Here is a 19,189-nt window from a genome sequence, read left to right on the forward strand (position 1 = left end):
GAATAAAGCTGTAGGCTGAGTGTTCTGCATCTTCTCCTTCACTTGGTTTCCTCTGTCCAGGGAGGCAAAGTGACATGAGCAGTCTGCCCTTGTGACAAAGGGGATGGATTTTTCCAGCTTATTAGAGCTGTCCTCCCAGCAGGATTGCTCACACTGCACTGCTGACACCACATTCTCAGCACTCACAACTATTATAGATGGTGTTTAAAAAATCATATATTTAAAAATAATATCTGTGTTTTCTTGTTTTTGAGTTGAGATCTTTCATTTGCTCTGCGTGTCCAAGACTTTTTGATTAACACTCAATACTCTGCTACCTAAAGCCAGTTTTGGAAACAAACACTCAGATGTCACCTGAGATCTCCCAACAGGGATCCAGGAGCTGGTGCTGAGAGAAACCCAGCACACACAGGGGCAGGAGTGCACATGCACAGGGGTCTTGGGAATGGTAACAATATGTACAGTGTGTTTTCCAGGGTTTTCAACCTGGTTTGTGGGTAGAATATTCTGGTCTAACACTTCTCAGCTTGTTTCCTGATAGATAACCTATTATTTCCTTCCATCCTAATTTGCAGCTTCACACATTACTCCCTAGTTAGCAACAACTTATGTTTTACTTCTCTCCCTTTTAACTTCAGAGTCCATTTTGCTCTTTCTAGAGTCACTAAGATATATCTAAGTGTTTTACAGCTTCCACATTTTGAATGGAAAATAAATTATCAATATCAAACCTCAAGGCAGCCTTGAATATCTTCTCTACCACTGGTGCATTTTTTGCTTTGCTGCTCTGCTCACCCCCACTGAACCCCCTCTATTCCCAGGGTATTTGCAGAGAAAAGAGTGGTTATAGCATACACATCTATTAAAGAATGAGAAAGGTGCAGTATGGACAATTTGTGTGAATGCATGACAGAGTCTTTCCAGAGGAAAGTTTTTCCCTGGCCTCCTAAGTGATGGAGCTCTGTTGTGTTGGTCAGAAATGAGAACATGACAGAGCCAGGAAGAAAGGGTTCATTATGTTTCTTCTGTGAGAATTTTTAAAATTGTCCATTTGAGCATCTTAATTTTTTTTTTTTTTTAATCTGGCATTGGCAGTTTTTAGACAGCATCTGGAAATCTTTTATATCTCTTGAGAGGAAAATTTTTGCTTGAGGCTTGAGATTTTTTGCTTGAGATTTAAAAAAAAATGTTGAAGAGAAAGGTTATGTAGATTATCCTATGGCTATAAACTTGAGGGTTTTGCTGAATCTCCTGAAGTAAGGAGTTTGGCCAGAGGGGAATTTATGTGTATCCATCTGTATGGAAATTATGCAAAGCTCACAGAATACAGCACAAGCCATTAGCCTCCATTCATTGTCTTCCTAGGAAATAAAAATCTCAGGAACTAGATCTTTATTTATGGGAGTAAGTAAGATATCTATTTCTTCCTCCCTACAATTACCGGGCCTGTCTTTGTCCCTGCAATTCTTTTCTTATCTACCTGAAAACTCTTTTTATAAATGCTTGAGAAAGAGCAGGCCTCTCTCTGTCTCCATTCTGGCACTGCAACAACCCTAGATCCCAATCTACCTCTCCAGTATAATTTGGGGAACTCCTGAAAAGCTTAAAAAATTGACTTGCAGCATCTCCAGTTCACAGTCCATTCCCACCTGACACAGTGGGGCCAGGCTGATTCCTGCAAGCACAGCCCACGGTGGCTGTTCAAGCAGTGAGTAGGGATTGACCAGGACTGCAGGGTGAGGACTTAACACACATTTCAAAATGTTGGAATTCCTCAGCAAAACACCCAAGCCATGTCTTGGTGGAGATATATGGCTTTGCAAATGCTGACTTGTACCTTAACAGAAATATGTCTCCTGCAGTACACCATACATTATCCACAGTACTACAGGGCAGCTAAATGAATTACTAGTTCTCCAGCTTTCTAGTGGTTGAAAAAGAAATGTAGAAAGTATTTGCCTTCTAATACAGAAAAAGGAGTTGTGAGAAAATGGTAAAATATTTGGAGACTCTTTTCCTGCTTTGCTATGGAACTTCCTAGAACCTATTAGTTGACCTCTATCCTAATTTCTTTCAGTGTTTCTGGTGAAATAGCACATTTTATGGAGTTTATTAGGTTATGGAGTTTATTGGCAAAATCCCCAGATGACATTAGAGGTAAATGTATATTGGCCTCTCCAATGCTTTTTAATTTCTACTCTTTTAAAATTTCTCTTTATTTGTTATACAAGGGAAATGTAAGACACTTCTGTTACACCTGCATTTCATACAAAGATTAAGGATTAAAGAAAGGAAGAGTTAAACCTGTCACACTCTTTTTATACAACTTCACTGAATCATCTAATTTATTCCTAATTCTTATATGCTTAGTAAAATAATCCATCTGAAGTACCTCACTTTCTTTTGTAGATAGAGAAACTCTCTTCAGGAGCACCTAAACTTAGGCAGGAGAATTTCCTCTATTACAGAAGAACATGGACTACCAGGATAGTCTTCATGGGCTACCAGGGTAAAATGTCCTTAAGGAGTTTTTAAATGAAATATTTGACCCTGGTAGGGGCAGAGGGGATCTCTTCTGTATTTCTCTGTGGAACTTGCAAAAAGAATTCTCACTGAGAATGGAACTTCTGTATTAAATTTTGGGTAAGCAGGACAAAAGAGAAAGCAAATTATTTCCCAGATGAGAGGAAGAATCTTACCTCAGGACATTATGGGTGAAAACCATGCAAAATTGAGATTCATATGATTCATTATGAAAAATTTCTTATGAATCATAAAAACTGAATTTTTTTTTCATGCATACCTTCAATACCTATAAAATGTAAATAACTTGACCTTAGGTATTTTGAAACTGAAGAATCATTTTTGCCTATAACACAAAGAATAACTTTTCAAAAGAGGTCTTGACACAGGCAAAGTGGTAAAGATTAGCAATCATCGCTTCAAAGCAAACACCATTACACCACCATTCCCTTCTGTTTATCATAGTTAATCTCCTCTTTCCAGGAGCATAGAAACCACCCAATCTGGTGCTAACAAGGGAAGCTGCAGGTATATTAAATGTCAATAAGAGTTCAATAACTCCTTAAAATTATTGCAGGAAAACCTGGAGGGAGGCAGGAAGCAGTCCTGAAATCTGAACTGCTGATGGTATTTTGGCAAAATCTATTTGCTGAGGTCAAAGGAGTCTCAATAGGATGAGGGGATGCAGAGCTGTGACACCAATTCTGAACATCCAGGTCTGCAGCTGGTTCCTACTGGCACATTGCCTTTGTCACCTGGTTTTGTGACAGTATTGGATTGTTGGCACAGGTCATGAGAGCACAGTCTGAGCAGGCTGGTTGCTGCTGCTCCTATTTTTATTTTTTTTTTTTTGCTGGAAGAGCTGCATATGGCTCTGTGTGACCACATTGATTGCATCTCTTTAAGTGGTTTGGTTTCAGGTACTGGCGGTTATCAACTGCAATTGAATAAACATCTCTGTGAAATGTTCTTTTGTGTATTCATGCCTACTTATCCAATTTGTTTATTCATAACAGAGCTGGGTTGTAATTGCTTTCGCCCTTATGGTAGGCAACTTTCCACCATTATCTTATGGTTAATTTTAACTTGTTATGCAATCCTTTTCCTCAGGTGTCTTCTTAGTCCTTGAAGGGAGAAATAGAAATTGAAACTTGGTTTCAAATGTGACTAAATTCAAAGAAGCAAAATCAGTCAAGACAAAAAAATGCTTATGTTGCTCTCAAACAAAACTTTAATTATTTAGAAAACTATCTTGACACCCGTGAACATATATTGTACAAATGTTATACCTCATTCTTCAAATGACAACAGTATTACATTAAATGTTGCATATTTATTTAATTTTCCAAGACACATTTCTAGTAACTTTAATAATAGCTGGTGATTTTTTGGTATCATATTTTTGTAGCAATCTTTTTTTACTTAATCCATTACAGAAAGCAACTGCATAGACTCGGAAAATATAAGCATCAAATATTTTGCTTCTAGGTACATGGAGAATGTTAATTGGACTCAGCACTCATGGTTTTCCTATATCTCTTCCTCTATGACCCTCATTCTTCCTAAGGATCTCATGTTTAATCAGATCTGGAAAGCCTCTATACTAATTTCAGAAAAAAACCAACTAATTAATTGTCAACTCATGTTGTTAAATTCAGTCTTTTCTAGAGAAAATAATTTCCCACATGGAATGCAGATGCATCAATCCAGAGCCATTTCTCGAAGAATAACATTTCCCTGAGGAAGATGGTATGCAAATAAAGCTCCAAAAATTAGTACAAGATAGTCTTCTTGGAATTTAAATTCCCTGTATTAATTATGGTTGTTATTTATTATAAATTTATTAAATATAAGTAAAATAATAGATCAATTCCTCAAAATTATTCGCAATGAGATTCCTTCACATCATGAGTATCTTTGTAAAACAGAGCAGTGAATATCTTCTATTTTTTTAATTGCGATATTCTTGTATTTGTAACTATCTGCCTTTCTGTGTATGATACTTTTCTGAAGGAACTTGAGAGGGAAGAAAAAATAGCAGAAAGGGAGGGATGGCACATAATAAAGTGTCAACTTAGTGATGAGGGTAGTTGCTTGGAGACTGTATGTGAATCTCATTTCTTTGAGGTGGTTTTGAGAATAAATGTTTCATTATTTCTCTGTTGTCTAATGTATATTCCAAAGTTACATGTAAAGAAGAGGTACCTTCTATGGACTTGTTAAAAAAAATTAATCTACAATAGCATTCTGGGAAATCCTCATGCATTGTGAGTAGAGTTTATTCCATGTATCACATTGGTGTCTTCAGATTGCTTCAGTTTTTTATCTTTGGGTTTATTAGTCCTAGACTTGACCAGAACTGAAAAAATGCTGAGGAGCATTTGAAGTTCAACTGGGTTGTACCTGGTGAATTTAAGTCCTCTCTAAATTACTCAAGAACTAAGCAAGTGTTTTCAGGACTATGACTGTGGACAGAGGTAACCAAACTTTGTCTTACACTCTTTTTTGACAGCTGAACTTCTGTTTTTGCCCTCACATCCAACCATTATATTAATGATACATGTAGGACCAAATCGCTAAATTTAGACAATATTAAGGTGGAAGCTGAAGCTGCCTGCATGGTCCAGAGAGGTCTCTGGAAAGCACATCAGGCTGCCGAAATTTGACAGTAGTTAGGTCTCTAATTGGGGTGCCCTAATACCTGTGTGGAAGCACACACTTCTCTCTGCTGACTGTAGAGGGAACCTGGGCACCAAAGGTAGGTGCTTGCAGAGGTGTGTCTGTGTTCCCCACTGTCTGCAAGCTTTCCATTCAGGAATGACAAATCCTGTGGTGTGTGTTCATCTCCTGGGCTGTTCTAAAGTATGCAGCAATCAGATCTTCCCTGTACCATCCCTGTATCTTTTCCTCTCTGTTTACTTTGGAAATAGAATTTGCATTGTGCACAAACCTTGCCCACACATGGGCTCATAATTTGCAACATTTAACATGAAACATTCATCTTTAAAGTTAATCATTAGGTTTATGTTTTAATACTAGAGATTTGTATACCTTCTCTGTATGCAAGGTTGTTTGGAAGGTTTAGTCCTTTCTCTAGGTAGTAGTAGAAAATATATTTTTCCTTAATTTATATTTTAGATAGATCTCAACAGAGTAAAACTGAGCAAAAATAAAATAAAACAAATAAGTTTTATAATATTTGAAAAGGTTAGGCTGACATTCTTTATTTAGTGTTATGGCTACAAAACCTTTCCATTATATGTATATGTCATTAATAGGACTATGGTGAAGAACCAGAGAAACAGTAATATTTTCCTTTACCACTAATTCAGGATGTACTGGCTGCATATGAATGTGGATTTGCCAGGATTTTTCTATAGATTTTTTTTCAATTTACACATATTCCTTCCTATCTTTCATATATTCTTCCTATCTTCCTGCATTTTTCTTTATGTACACAAGACTTCATGGAAATGGCTAATTCTGAGTTTCATTCCTCCAGATTTTGTTAGATTCATGCCTTCAGGACAGCTTATTTTCTTTGGCTTCAGCAGTATTTTTCAGGTCAAAGTTAGCTTGCTTTGCTCATTCCTTGAGCCAGGCAGGGTCAGTGAAACATCTGAAGTATTTCACTGAGCTAGAGCTAACAAACCCCTCGTCCCAGCAGGATTTATTTGGTCTGAGGAGTTTTGCTCCCCACTAATGCAGCCACAGTCTTTCAGCAGTCAGCAGGAGGGAACCAGTAAAAGAATAAGCCTGTGAATCTTAAGACACTTTTGCTGAAGCTTGTGCAGCAGCACGTGAGCTAATGTAGTGTCTTTGCCCTGTGATGAGCTGTGTGAAGAGAGGGGAAAAAGCCATCTAGACACAGATCTGAGCAAGTGGCTATAGGTGGCCCTTCTTCAGTGGGGAGGTTGGCCTTTGAAATTCTCCTCCAATCTCAACCATTATGGGATTCTGTGAATTTCATGCCAGTGGCTATGGCTTTATAGCATGAAAATCTGTTTTCTTGATAGGTCAAGTGTAGTAGTAAAAAAATTGGCTTAATTGGTGGCTTAATTATTTTCTATGGAAATGAATTATTCCTGAATGCCTATATCTTGACCTTTGCTTTGAGCTACAGCAGTTTGTACTTGGGGCAAAAATAAATTTACATTTAGCATCAGGAATAACAGCCTCAAATAAAATGGAGAAATAAGTTTTAATGATACTTCAAATAATTAATATCATGCACTTGTTTCTCTTTGCTGCTATTAGTTCTTTCATAATTGCTAAAAAGCCATATGAAAAACTTCCAGGATCCCAGTTATCTCTAGATAACTGATGGAACATAAAATTATTTGAATGAAATCTGTCATATCCAATTAATTGGAAATGACTAATGAACAATGTATCACAACAGAAAAAACATTTGAAGGCTCTGCCAGATATTTAGTTAGAAGAGACACTTTACACAAAACTTCTTGGAGAGATGAAAATTTGGCCACCCTCTCATACAATCTTGCCAGTCTACACAGTTCTAAATAGACCTAGATGTGACATCTTTGGTGTGTAGAGCAAAAAGTTCTCTCAGTCACCAAGAACAAGCAAGGATCTTCTGTATTTTAGGCAGCCACACAGAATGGTTTCATGAAGGGGAGGTGAAACCTCTCATATTCAGAAGGGATAAGAAAGACTTGTGCTACTTTTCTGCAGATTCATGAGAGCAGCTGGTGGAAAAGGAGCTAAGAAATGAGAAAACTATCCAGGGAAGTGGAGGGGTTGAAGGAGCAGTGAGCTACAGTGGGTTATACAGGTGTAAGTTGTCTTCCTGCCACACGCTTGCAGAACACTTTGGGTGATATTCAGATGTAAATTCAGACAGTTAAATGCAGGGGTTGAGACCACAGAAACACAGAACCAAATAATATGTCAAGTTGGAAGGGATTCACAAAGATCATTGAGCACAGCTCCTGGCCCTGCACAGCACCATCCCCAAGAGTCACCGTGTGCCCAAATGCTTCTTGAGCTCTGTCAGGCTGGTTCTGTGACCATTTCCCTGAGACCCTGGTCCAGCACCCAACCATCCTCTGGAGGAAGAACCCTTTCCTAATATCCAACCTAAAGCTCCCCTGACACAACTTCAGCCCATTCCCTTGGGTCCTGTCATTGTTTCACATATAAACTTCTCATTCACTTGCAGTGGCAGATGAATTTAATCCTTACTGTATCTCCAGACTGCACCAGTGTGTCACAGATACTTACATTCAACTCCAAACTTGGAACTGAACCCTTGCCCTTTGTCTCTGGGATGCAATTTTCCCCCGTGCTGGGAGAGGACAGCTGTATTCTAGTGGTGCTAAGGACTGTCCTTATGCATCAGAGATCTGTTGGTCATTTCTGCAGTAGCCACACGTGTAACCTGACATGGGGAGCCCAGTGCTGTCTGCAAGAGTCGATGGCAACATCCTGTGAAGAGCCAACTGCCTCAGCTTCTCTGCTTCTGTCAATCTCATCTTTCTGAAATGAAGCAGGAGTTGAGGAAGGACCAAAGTATATGCACCAGTAATGACCAAGACAATACAGAAGTGACTTTGGGATTAAATTATGTGAGCAAACACATAAATTATTTCAGCACATTTTATCCAATTCTTGAGAGGCTTCACCACCTCACTCTGAATTCATTCGGTAAAATAGTTTTATTCGTTTTGTTTTCTAAAACAGAGCAAAAGCCACTTCACTTATTACAGCAGGGAAGAAATCTAATACAACTTTGATTTCTTCATCTTCTTCCTTTGGGCTGCTAACTGTGCCTGTACCAAGGAAGGGAGGGTCCATGAGACTTGCTGCTCCTTGTTTGAGGTCAGGGCTGGAGCAAGGCACTTGTCCCTTTGATGTGTTTGTTACTTGGCAGGTTTCTTTATGCTAGCATCTTGAATTTCTCTTGGTGCCACATATTGGGACAACTCTTAAGCAGCTTGTTATTAAAAGGATAGAGGATTATTTACATAGCAGTTTTTTTTTTTTTAATGAGCTCTGTGTTATACCACATCAATTCTCAAAATATGCTCACAGACATTAAAATGCAAAGTGCACTTGTCAGATATAGTTTTCCTTCCATTATTACTGAATCTAAAGATAAAAAATTTATTTGCTTTGTTGGAAAAGGTTTGGGACAACTAAAATATTAACTTCTCATACTATGATCATATAACAGAGCTACATTATAGGTTTAAAGTGTGAATGTGAAGATGAGTTCATCTGATACTGAGAGGAGTATTTTTCTGTAGATTATAAAATATTTGAATGTGGGTACAGCATGTGTTTCAATATGTGGTTAATTGGGTAGAAAAAATGTCAAATAGCAAACAATCATAACTTGTTGCAGTTTTCACTCACTGTGCCTGGATGATGCCCAAACTGATGCACAGCTCTGTATGAGCAGAGGCTGGAAATCCATCACAACACCAAAGACCTCATATCTGTCAGCCTTTGGGGCAGTTCCTGCAAGGAGAGGTGAATAGTGAGCTCATTCCATCTTTTGGGAAAGCCGAGGACAATCTGTGTGAAAGCAGTTTAATAAAATGCTTCATTTTTTTTTTTCCTGTGCCCCAGTTTCTCATTAAGGCTTTTGCAGGGAGGGAATCGCCTTTTTTTTTCCTCAAAGATTAAATATTTACTTTAAGAAGTGTTGCTATGCTGCTTCAGAAAGGTCATAGTTGTCACTGTTGACCTCTTCAGGAGTTAATTCCAGGTGAAGTAACTCATGCCATGACCAGCCCTGGTGCTGTACAGAAAGAGCACAGGGTGGCAGCTTCACCACCCCTGACTGGGCAGGTCCTGAGCCAAACTGCACAGAGGTATCACTTCAGAAATACCCTAATTCAGTGTTCATCTATTTTTTAATTTGTAAAATAAAAAATAATGGTGTTCTTTTTCTCTTCTAGAAAAGATTATTTGGAAAAGACCTGTAATTTGGTGGAAAATTTTCAACTGTCTGTTCAAACCCTCATGACATCAGGCCTGAATTATTTACAGTACTATCTTTGTAGTGCCTTCTGAGCAACAAGATTTACTAAATTGCTGTATTTTTAGGTGCTTAATAGCAGGTTACTAGTGACTCAACATCTCTGTGAATTATGTAAGTAAGCCTAACACAAATTAATCCTGAAACTCCATCTCATTGCCCACCTGTTTCTGGTCTTTCACAGACTATATCTTGTTCCTTGCAAGTCCTTGTTCTTTGGTGTCATTATGTACAATGTTTGACTGCATCTCTAACTAATCTTGCCTTGTCTCAGGTGCTGACTTTATGCTAACCTGATGATATGAACCAGGTGAGAACTAATAAAGATTCCATTCTTATGTTTTTAAAACAGCATACAATAGGTAGTGCAGATTGCACACAAAACAACATTACAGCATTGCTGTCTATCAATGGAAAAAACATCTGGTCTAGTGAAAAATTAAAAATTGAATCAATACAACAGCATATTTATTCTTGCTTTTTCTTATATTTTATGTTAAAAAGTAAACTTATTATGGAATTGCTAAACTTATTATGGAATTTGAATATCAAAGGAGGGAGAGAAATGAAGATGTAAAGAAGAGGGGAGGATGGTTTTTTTGAGAAGTGAGCTAACAAATCAATGAACCTGTGGGACAAGGAAGGTAGCTCCAAATGTCAGGTGCTGCACTGACCTGTTTGACTGATGAATTGCAGCACAGAGAACATTCTGACACAGGGCATGTAACAATATGCCAGTGCAAGAAAGGTTGCAGAAATGTCACGTGTCAGCAACTCGCAGTACACACCTTTACTGCTGGAGTCACCCGGTATCATGACCTTTCTGCATGCAAAGTTAGCCACTGTGATTAGAACACACACTTCACATATGTGTTATGGCTAACATTCACCTCTGAAAACATTATTTTATCAGCACAAGTACAATGAGAAAATTGCACAACAAAAGATCATGAATGGTCTGAGCAAGTTTAGGGAGTGTGATACGGCAGTAAAAATCATGGTTTTGTTGTTCATGTATTCTTCAAAATTTAAGAAAACTATTAGTCTAGGCATTTGGCTCCACTGAAAGCACCTCTTTACTTTTTAATATAATGTTTTGATAATCTCAGCATTGTATGGCATTTCAAGTTTGGAGCATTTCACCTGAGTGAAGCTGGAGCTTGTTCAGGTATGGCACAGCCTGAGGAGAGGGGACAGGTAACCCCCTACCCTGCCCAGGATAGCCTGAGGCAGGTATCATGTGTGGTACACACAGCTCCAGGAGCCCATCTGCACAGGTATCCTCTGGTCACCAGCACAATCACAAAGTTATTTTGAGAAATTGCTTAGGTTTCACCAGGAAAAGTCTCAGAAGTCTCACTGGAAAGCTGGTGCCAACTTTTCCAGTTAGTTTTTCCATGTAGGTGGAGCAGAAAGTCAATAATAATCAGTTAGTAGGGAAAAAAACCAAACCCAAACCCTGATAGTTAAACATATTGATTGTTTTTATTTATCTGTGCAATGATCATAGGACCTGTTGGGCATTTTTGTGAACAGAGAAGCCTCTCTGGTTGAGAGTGAAGAGTGTTAGAGTCTTCTGCTTACTTTACCCTCATCTCCCATCTTATTGTAGTTGTAGCAGGGGAAAAAGAAAAGTAAAGCTGTTGGCATCCTCCCGGCAGTAATCCCTCAGGCAGCACGAGTAGGAGCTGTGTGGGGAGATGCCAGGGGGACAAGGGGGACATGGGGGACATAGAGTAAGCTGATGGGCAGCTCTGTGCCATGAAAAGCAGAGGCTTAGCCCAAGAAATTTCTTCTTTACAGGTGATGGTCTTAAAAGAACCATGGATTTTATTTTTCTGCTTTACATTGAATACCCAGCTAGGGAAAGGGAGGAAATATTTACATTCTATCCTGCTTTATTCATGGATGAAAAGTGTCCAGTAACCAAGCTGAAGCAAAATGCCTTCACAGCTCAGTGGCCTTTTCTGCTTTGTTTGCAGTTTCTCCCATGTGTCTGCAGGTAGTGATGAACAATTCAGCCTCATGACACCAGGTGTGGGAGGCACCCACAGCTATTACATGGGAACATGCACAAAATTTGATTAAAGGGACAAAGATTTCCTGACCGATGTAAGACATGCAGACAAGACATCTGAAAAGGCCAGCAGCTCTCCTCTTTGCCCACAGCAGTTTTTAAACTGCCACCAACTCATTCTCTCAGACAGCTGTTTATGATATTCTTTAGACCCCTGTCTAGGCAGAGCTCCTGAAAAGTAATAAAGTGGAGAGTGTCGATATCTTTAGGGACCATGGTGTTATTACTTACAGAGCTGCATAAGCTGGCAATGTAAGGAGAGCTTTGCACTGCAGGTACCTCTGCAGAGCACTTTGAGCACAGCCATGAGCATAAATCACACAGCCTCAAGAATACTCCTGGGAAGCATAACTCAGAAAATAGGTGACATTATATGTAAGAGTAGTTTCTGTGAGTTCCTTCTTGCTTTCAGGGGGTAATGCTATACTTGTGCAGCAGAAAAATCTCTAAACAACAATTCCAGTCAAATGTACTAAATTGCTCTTGACCAGCCTATCCTTACTTGCTGCCTTAGGGGTCTGTTTCTGGCAAGGTGTAACACGGATAGAACAAAGATCCAGGTAATACAATTGCAGGTGTAAGCAGCATGGTTGTTTCCTTGTGCAGGCAAAGCAACAGAGGAATTAGGTTTCATTCTGATATACTAAAGCTTTCTCAGGAGAGGAAAGTAGCCACACATCTGATGACAAATCCACAAAATATTTTACCTTCCTTTCTTTTCCTCTCTGAATCTCAGAAAAACAAGCTTACTTTGAAGTGGAATTTGCACCTTTGAATAAAGAACAAAACCCCAAATTATTTTTGTCTTTCCATTTTCATTTAGCTAGAACAAAAACAGATCTTTGTCCATCCTTGCTGTTCATTTCTATTCTTTCCATCTCCACCTATCTCTGCTTAAGTTTTACTTCCTAATTTAAAATAGAAATTTTATTCAGAATGTGATAGTAAGTATGGGGAGGAAGTACAGCACCTCATCAAATTTGGTACCACTAGAAACTGAACACAAAGAGTAAAAAGTCAAATTATATTCTATTTCATTTTATCAGAGTAAAAAAATATAAATAATCTCCAAAGGATTGTTCTATAAGAATAGACATGCTGTTTGTGCATAATTTGAGAGAACATGTGAATTTTGTTAAGTACCCTGTTTTGACAGAATATATTGCTTCTAATAGGTGTGAAGAGGAGCATTTTGCATGAAGATCAAGTAGTAACTAAGAGAGAAGCCTCTGAAATAGATGTACACTACTTGGGCTACTGCTGGGTACTAATACTACTGCCTAGATGCTACTCTGATCTTTCAAACCTGGAGGACAATAAAGTGGTACTGAAAGTCCAGCGCTGCAATCAGATGAAGGTTTGCTAAGAGCACATTCCCTTTTAAACATGATACTGCAAACTTTGACAATCTTTGGAAGAAAAGGCAGCATGAGACAGCTACAGCCAGCAAAGTGAAAGGAAACACACAGAAAAGATTTATATATTGAGTAAATTTTGCCAAGAATCACTGAGAAAAGAGCAGGGGTCTGTCTCCTAGTCTTTGTAATTAATTTTTATTTGTGAAGATTTATCCAATCTACAATATTGAAACTGCAGTGTTAATGACATACTTGAAAATACCTACACTCAAACTAATATTTAAGGGCTTGAATCCTAACTCTCCTAAGTAGTTAAGTTATTGAAAGTCATAGTACAGAAAAACTCTAAGCATATTGAAAATCAGTACCCATCTTTTAATTTGACTATTCATAAATTTATCTGGGAAATATTGAGTTTTCAGGCAATATTTAGCCCAACCTGGGTGAAGGCTGAAGGCAGGGATTTATCCACTGATGCAGCAAAAAGGGTAGACAGGAAGGAAAGTAATCTTGGATGAACACCGGTGTTTGGATACCTGATCACCTGCTGGGTTTCCACAGCATTACATTTGTTTCTTGCTGTCTGCTGTACAAGAGCAGAGTTCCTGCCAATCCACACGGGAGCTGCTGCTTGCCAGGACCTGCACCAGGTCACCTTCCTTTGCTTAAAGCTCCTGGCATTCCTCTACCTGCTCCCTGTCTGACTCCTTTCTTCTGGGAGAAGGCTGGAGGCCTGGGATATCTATTTAGAAAATGCTGCTAATTCTTGTGAACTCATCTGAATATTACTGACCAGGGCTATGAAATTTCCAAGGGCTATTCCCAGAGACAGTTAAGGGCATCAAAATTTCTTTCTCTAAGCAAGAATTGGCCCCCACATTGTATGATATATTAACTCAAATTGAAACTTTTTTAATGGAGAAAGGGAGACCAGAAGGGGTTGTGGGGAACATATTGCTTTTTCTGATCAGAAATCAAAGAAGAACCTTGTGAAAGGAAAGAAGAAATTTTGTAAGAGTGTTTTCCTGTATTCTCGTAGAGCTCCATGTTTGGTACTGGGGGAAACCACCACTCTCTTTGATTTTTTTCTTACAGTTACCACATATGTGAAAAAAAGATGATGACAGACATCTGAAGTGAGAAGAGCACAGTTCCTATAATTAGTATTTGTGAAAACATCACTCTGGTGTCCTTGATAAAGGGAGTCTTCTGCCCCAGCCATATATTAGTATCTAAAACCTCACAGAGCTAACAACTCATTTCTTTGCTACTACAGTTTGAGACCAAAAAAAAATAGTATTAGTTTTGCAACTCAAAGATTAGCTGGTGGCTACTGGAGCCTTTCTACACCTTTTAGCAGAACTAATGTTTTTTGATTGATGCTCATTCTGAATGCAGGCAAATGATCTGGCAGAGGGCAAAATTATCCAGTGACCTAATGTCCTGTCACTGATACACAAATAATTATGTGAGCACTGATCCACATAACATCCTCAATGTGAATTTGAATGCCCATCTGTTCAGTCCAGATTAATTGTGACACTGATAGCTCCACATTATGAAACTGATATTTTTTTGAAGCCTTCCATGAAAAGCAAACCCCCCCTTTCAATCCCTCCCCCAATTCCAAATAAAACAAAATCTCAACCCCAAACCAAATCAAACAAATATGTCTTAAAAACAAAACAAAACAAAACAAAACAAAACAAAACAAAACAAAACACTCCACCAGGTCCATAAATGCAAATATTCTCTTCACTGCCAGATTAAGCACTCCAGGACCCAACAGAATTGGTCATAGCATAAAACCTGCTTAGAAGTTAGAAAGAGGATATTACTCTTCAACCAACCTTTTGAGACTAAGCAAGATTTAAAGCAATACTGAAAGGTTGAATTCATCTTGTCTAACATTAGATATCAAAAATATGGATGTCTGTATCTGACCTAATCACCCTTTGAGGGAACGATTCCTTTGGCATATTTTGGATGTTTACTTTAAGACAAGACATATTTGCACCAGAATTTGTTTATTCCTCTAAGGGACCCTAAGAGACCTTAGTGGCTGAGATCTGCTATGGATGCTATAATGTAGATGTCTATATTTGGTGAGATAAATTTCACCCTCAAATAATTTGCGGGTAAATTGATTAATTTTGCATGTCACATATCCTTTAACTGCATTTTGTCTTTGTTGACATCTTATTCTTAGAAATTTTGATCCTTTTATATTTTGACAATTTCTCACTAATTACTCAATTACAAGTTTTCTAGCTCTGTCCTTCTATTCAGCCAGAGAAAATACCCCAAAAGTTAGCATTATTAAACCTTTGTAAATGCTCCCACTTGCAGTTTATGTCACAAGATCATTTTTAGGGTCTCCACTAGAAATTATCTCCCAGATCTTAGAAATGTACTCTCAAATACAAGTTTAGTTTTCTGATATTTTGCAGTGTAGCTATTAATTTTGAGTAATGAACTTTTGAAATAGTGCCATTAATTTTTGCATGTGTGTAAATATATATGTAGTTGGCCCAAAATAGCCGAAAGCACATCATTTCCTGCACAGTTACACGGATTTTCATGGTGTAGTCAGATTCATCACACTGTTCATAAAATAATTCCATTTGCTGAAAAGTGATATAATTTTGAAAATAGCTGGAAATCTTAGCACATATCTTGTTTTTAGCCTAAAATACTGGAACAGATCTCAGTTTGACTTTCATAGTTTGTGTAGAACATATGGCCTCATGACGTTGCCTGTCATGTTGCCTCTGCTTTTCCTTTAGACATCTATATTCTTTGACAGGGGGAAATAACAGCAAATCTATATCCAAAATTAGATTATTTCACAGATAAAGAACTGCATACTAACATATTTTTTTTCCACAATCAGGCACTAGAAAGACAGTTTATGGCCATACTTTTTTCAGAAATCTTGATCAGAAACCTGCAATGTTAAAAGATAAATGTGTACTTCCTTTTGAGTGTATTTTTCATATTTGTATTCTGTGATATGCTGGATCTATGCTTTTCTCTTGTCTGTGATTTCTTTTTTTCTGAATATTTTCAGACACTTTTGCTAGATAAAAAATGAGTATACATAATAAATATATTTGATTTAGTGAGGGTGCTTCTTAACAACCATTGAGATTAGCTGTCTACTATTTAAAATTGTTTACAATAAAGTGAATCAATTGTTGATAAAAGAGATTACACTGGAAAAATTAAAGTAGGTAAGGTATTTTTTCATGATATTTTCTGGAAAAAACCCACTATAAACAAAGGAGATTATGAAGACAATTTTTTTCAATATTTATGAATCCAATAAATACAAAAAAACCTACTAATGATTGACAAAAAATGTTGTCATGCTCTTTCTTAACCAATTTCTATAGTAATAATTTATTATTATAAAAAATCCTAGTTCTTAATTTCTTATGGAAATGAAGATTCACATTAAATAGTGGTTCCTTTTCTGTCTTTGAAAGATTATCCAATTTACATATAGATAGAGCTCAGCACTTCAGCAGGAAATCTGATTGTGGAACACAAATGAAATGGCAATTTCAGAAAATTAAATAGGAAGAAAAAAGGCAAGCAGTTAGTGTTGTCATATTTCAGCTGAAAAAAGGTGAGAATGTAAGAACTGTTTTTAAAAGAATGAAAAGTAATGCTAAAAAGAATTGACACAATATTTTTTAAAATCACTCCTTATTGATACCACTTGGGATAAGGAAGGAAATCCCTTTCTCTAAGCAAAATGTTTAAGTCACAATATTATTTAGTCTTGAAATTTATATTTTAAAATGTAAACAAAATTACTGATTAGAAGATTTTTATTCACAACAAATTTGATGAGGAAAATGTTCATTTCAGTAAATTAGACTCTTTATGTAGGGTGGAAAACAATTTAGTTGCTAATAAAATCCAGCAATATCTTTTCAGATACACAAACACCTAGTGTAGTGCAACTATTAAGTCAAAAATATCTGCAAGTTAAAAGCAGTGTAAAAAATGTAAGATATTGCTTATAGGTGTTGCTATAATTAATTTTTGACATTTCCAATAAAAATGGTGACTTTTTATTGTGATCATTATTTCAACTTGAAAAATTAAAGTTTTATGGAATAACCTACAGTCATCTTGTGTCGTGAGCTGATAATTTTTATTATGCTGTGAAGTTTGTCAGAAAATGCAAGGCTGAAATGATCATATAGAGGGGTAAAAAGGTCAAAAGCAAAATCTACCTTGCTCAAGAGCCTTTCTGTATGGCTTTGGCAATGGGTCTGCCAGCCCTGCACAAGATATCAGATCAGTTAGACAGCAATGCAAGCATTATGTTTACTTATTTTTCATGAAATAATTTTCATTAAAAAAAAGATTGAACTCCTAAAGTAAGAACTGTATTTTGGTTTCAATTAAATATGTCACTAAAGAAATAGTAACAAAAAACCCCCCCATATTTTACCTAAATTAGATCTGCTTCACTCAGTTATAGTTCAAACCAGATTAGTTTTATTATTTCTTACTTTCAGAAGAATTTAAACAATTATTTTTTAATCAATACTTGGGGGAATGCCCCCTTTTAAAACAATGAGTGTTCGTGGTTTTGTGGTGGCATGAATAGCTTAGCAAAATCTGACAAATTCAATTATTACTGCTGAATGATTTACTAATATTGCTTCCTTCTGTGTGTAGGAGTTTATGAATAACCAAGTTGATGGAGAGCTAAAATACAATATAAAATAAAATCATATAATGGAAACCAATCAAATGAATGAGAATGACGATAATAAAAGAGATATTTAAAAATATCCCTGCCTACTCAGAAAACATTAATCCAAGGAACTATTTCACAAACTGTAGTTGTGATGGAAAGGACACAGTTACCTAAAGTGTTAAGCTGTATTGCTCCTTTAGGCAATATTGTCATACAGTAATATATTGAACATCAGTTTTTATATTTTAAAATGTGTCAGATTTTCTTCATCTCATGAAGCTAGGTAAACAAGACCCAACTCTTTGTCATTGCTGTTTTAAAATGCAGGGTTTTTGCCAGGAAACACAAAGTTGTATATCTAAAACTGTGTCCTTGACCCTTCTAGAAAACTCTTCACCTATTGAAGTTGCTTGTGAATACTTAATCTGACACATCTGTAGGGCAAGAGATGTCATCTGTACTCACTGACGTCCTGGGGAAGCTAAAGAGGAGGCCTCTAGTCCTTAAGTATGGTACTTATCATAGTGTATCAACCAGCCAGATCATCCTGCAAAAGACAAATTGTAATAATTTTTTTTATTTGAATCTACAGAGAGATGACAACTTGGATTATCTACTTGAGTTATATTGTTTACAAAACTATCAAGCTGCAAGTGCAATCACTGCTTGCTTTCTATACCTTTTGGCTTGACAAGAGAAAACTGCTTTAACCAGGAGATAAAAATGATAGTGTTTGGTATTGCTGATCACAACTTTTCCAATCAAATGAATTTCAGGCAGAAAAATCCTACTTCTCTGGATCCCTATACATAGCAGGAGAAGGTGGAAAAGTGAGGGAGAGACAACTGAAGAAGAGCAGTTTAGGGACCACCTAGAGAAGCTGTTTGCATTGAAATCTGCGAGGTTGTCGGGGATTTCCCAAAACCTGCAGAGAGCACTGCCATGAGTGAGCCACCTTTGATTATGATCTCTGCCATATTAGACTGATGGAGCCCCTTGAGGGCTGTGACATGAACAAAGGAAGATCGTGCTCTAGTTTTGACATTTGGCACACCCCACTGTGTTCACTTGCTGAGGAGCTTGCTGGATTGATAGATGGGTTAAAAATTGTCTAAACAACTGGGCTCAAAAGATATTAACCCGTGACTTGACACCTCTTTGGAAGCTGTTGACAAGAGCAGCATCCCGTAGTTTGTACTGAGGTTGATGTTGTTCAACAGCTTCATAAATAGTCTGTATGATGAGGCAGACTATCCCTCAGTAGACGACAGAGGGTGAATTTCACACCAGAGGGTAGAGCTTCAAATTGGAGATTGCTTGAGAAACCTCAGGAATGAGTTCAAGAGGAATGAATATGAAGTTCTTAATGTGTGAGGAAAAGCTGAGAAGATACTCTGATAAACAAAAGGAAATCATATATGGAAATCTATGTCCACTTTCTGGTCACCACAGCACAGTGACTGAGAGAAAAAGGGAGGAGTCCAGAATGTGAGGTTCTCCTGGTA

The 19,189-nt window shown here is 37.4% G+C and overlaps 1 long non-coding RNA gene across 1 annotated transcript in view; it reads right to left on the reverse strand.

Annotated features, from left to right (window-relative positions):
* Nucleotides 1–2,473: 2,473 nt before the first annotated feature.
* Nucleotides 2,474–19,189, reverse strand: part of LOC146767792 (uncharacterized) — a 45,131-nt gene continuing 28,415 nt past the window's right edge. Inside the window, exons 2-3 of the long non-coding RNA XR_014953572.1 lie at nt 18,150–18,231; nt 2,474–9,006 (exon numbers count right to left, since the gene is read on the reverse strand). This is a non-coding gene — a long non-coding RNA (uncharacterized LOC146767792). The remainder of the gene's footprint in view (nt 9,007–18,149; nt 18,232–19,189) is intronic.

This window comes from Lonchura striata, chromosome 3 (assembly GCF_050655825.1).
Source record: "Lonchura striata isolate lonStrDom1 chromosome 3, ASM5065582v1, whole genome shotgun sequence".
Taxonomy (NCBI): domain Eukaryota; kingdom Metazoa; phylum Chordata; class Aves; order Passeriformes; family Estrildidae; genus Lonchura; species Lonchura striata.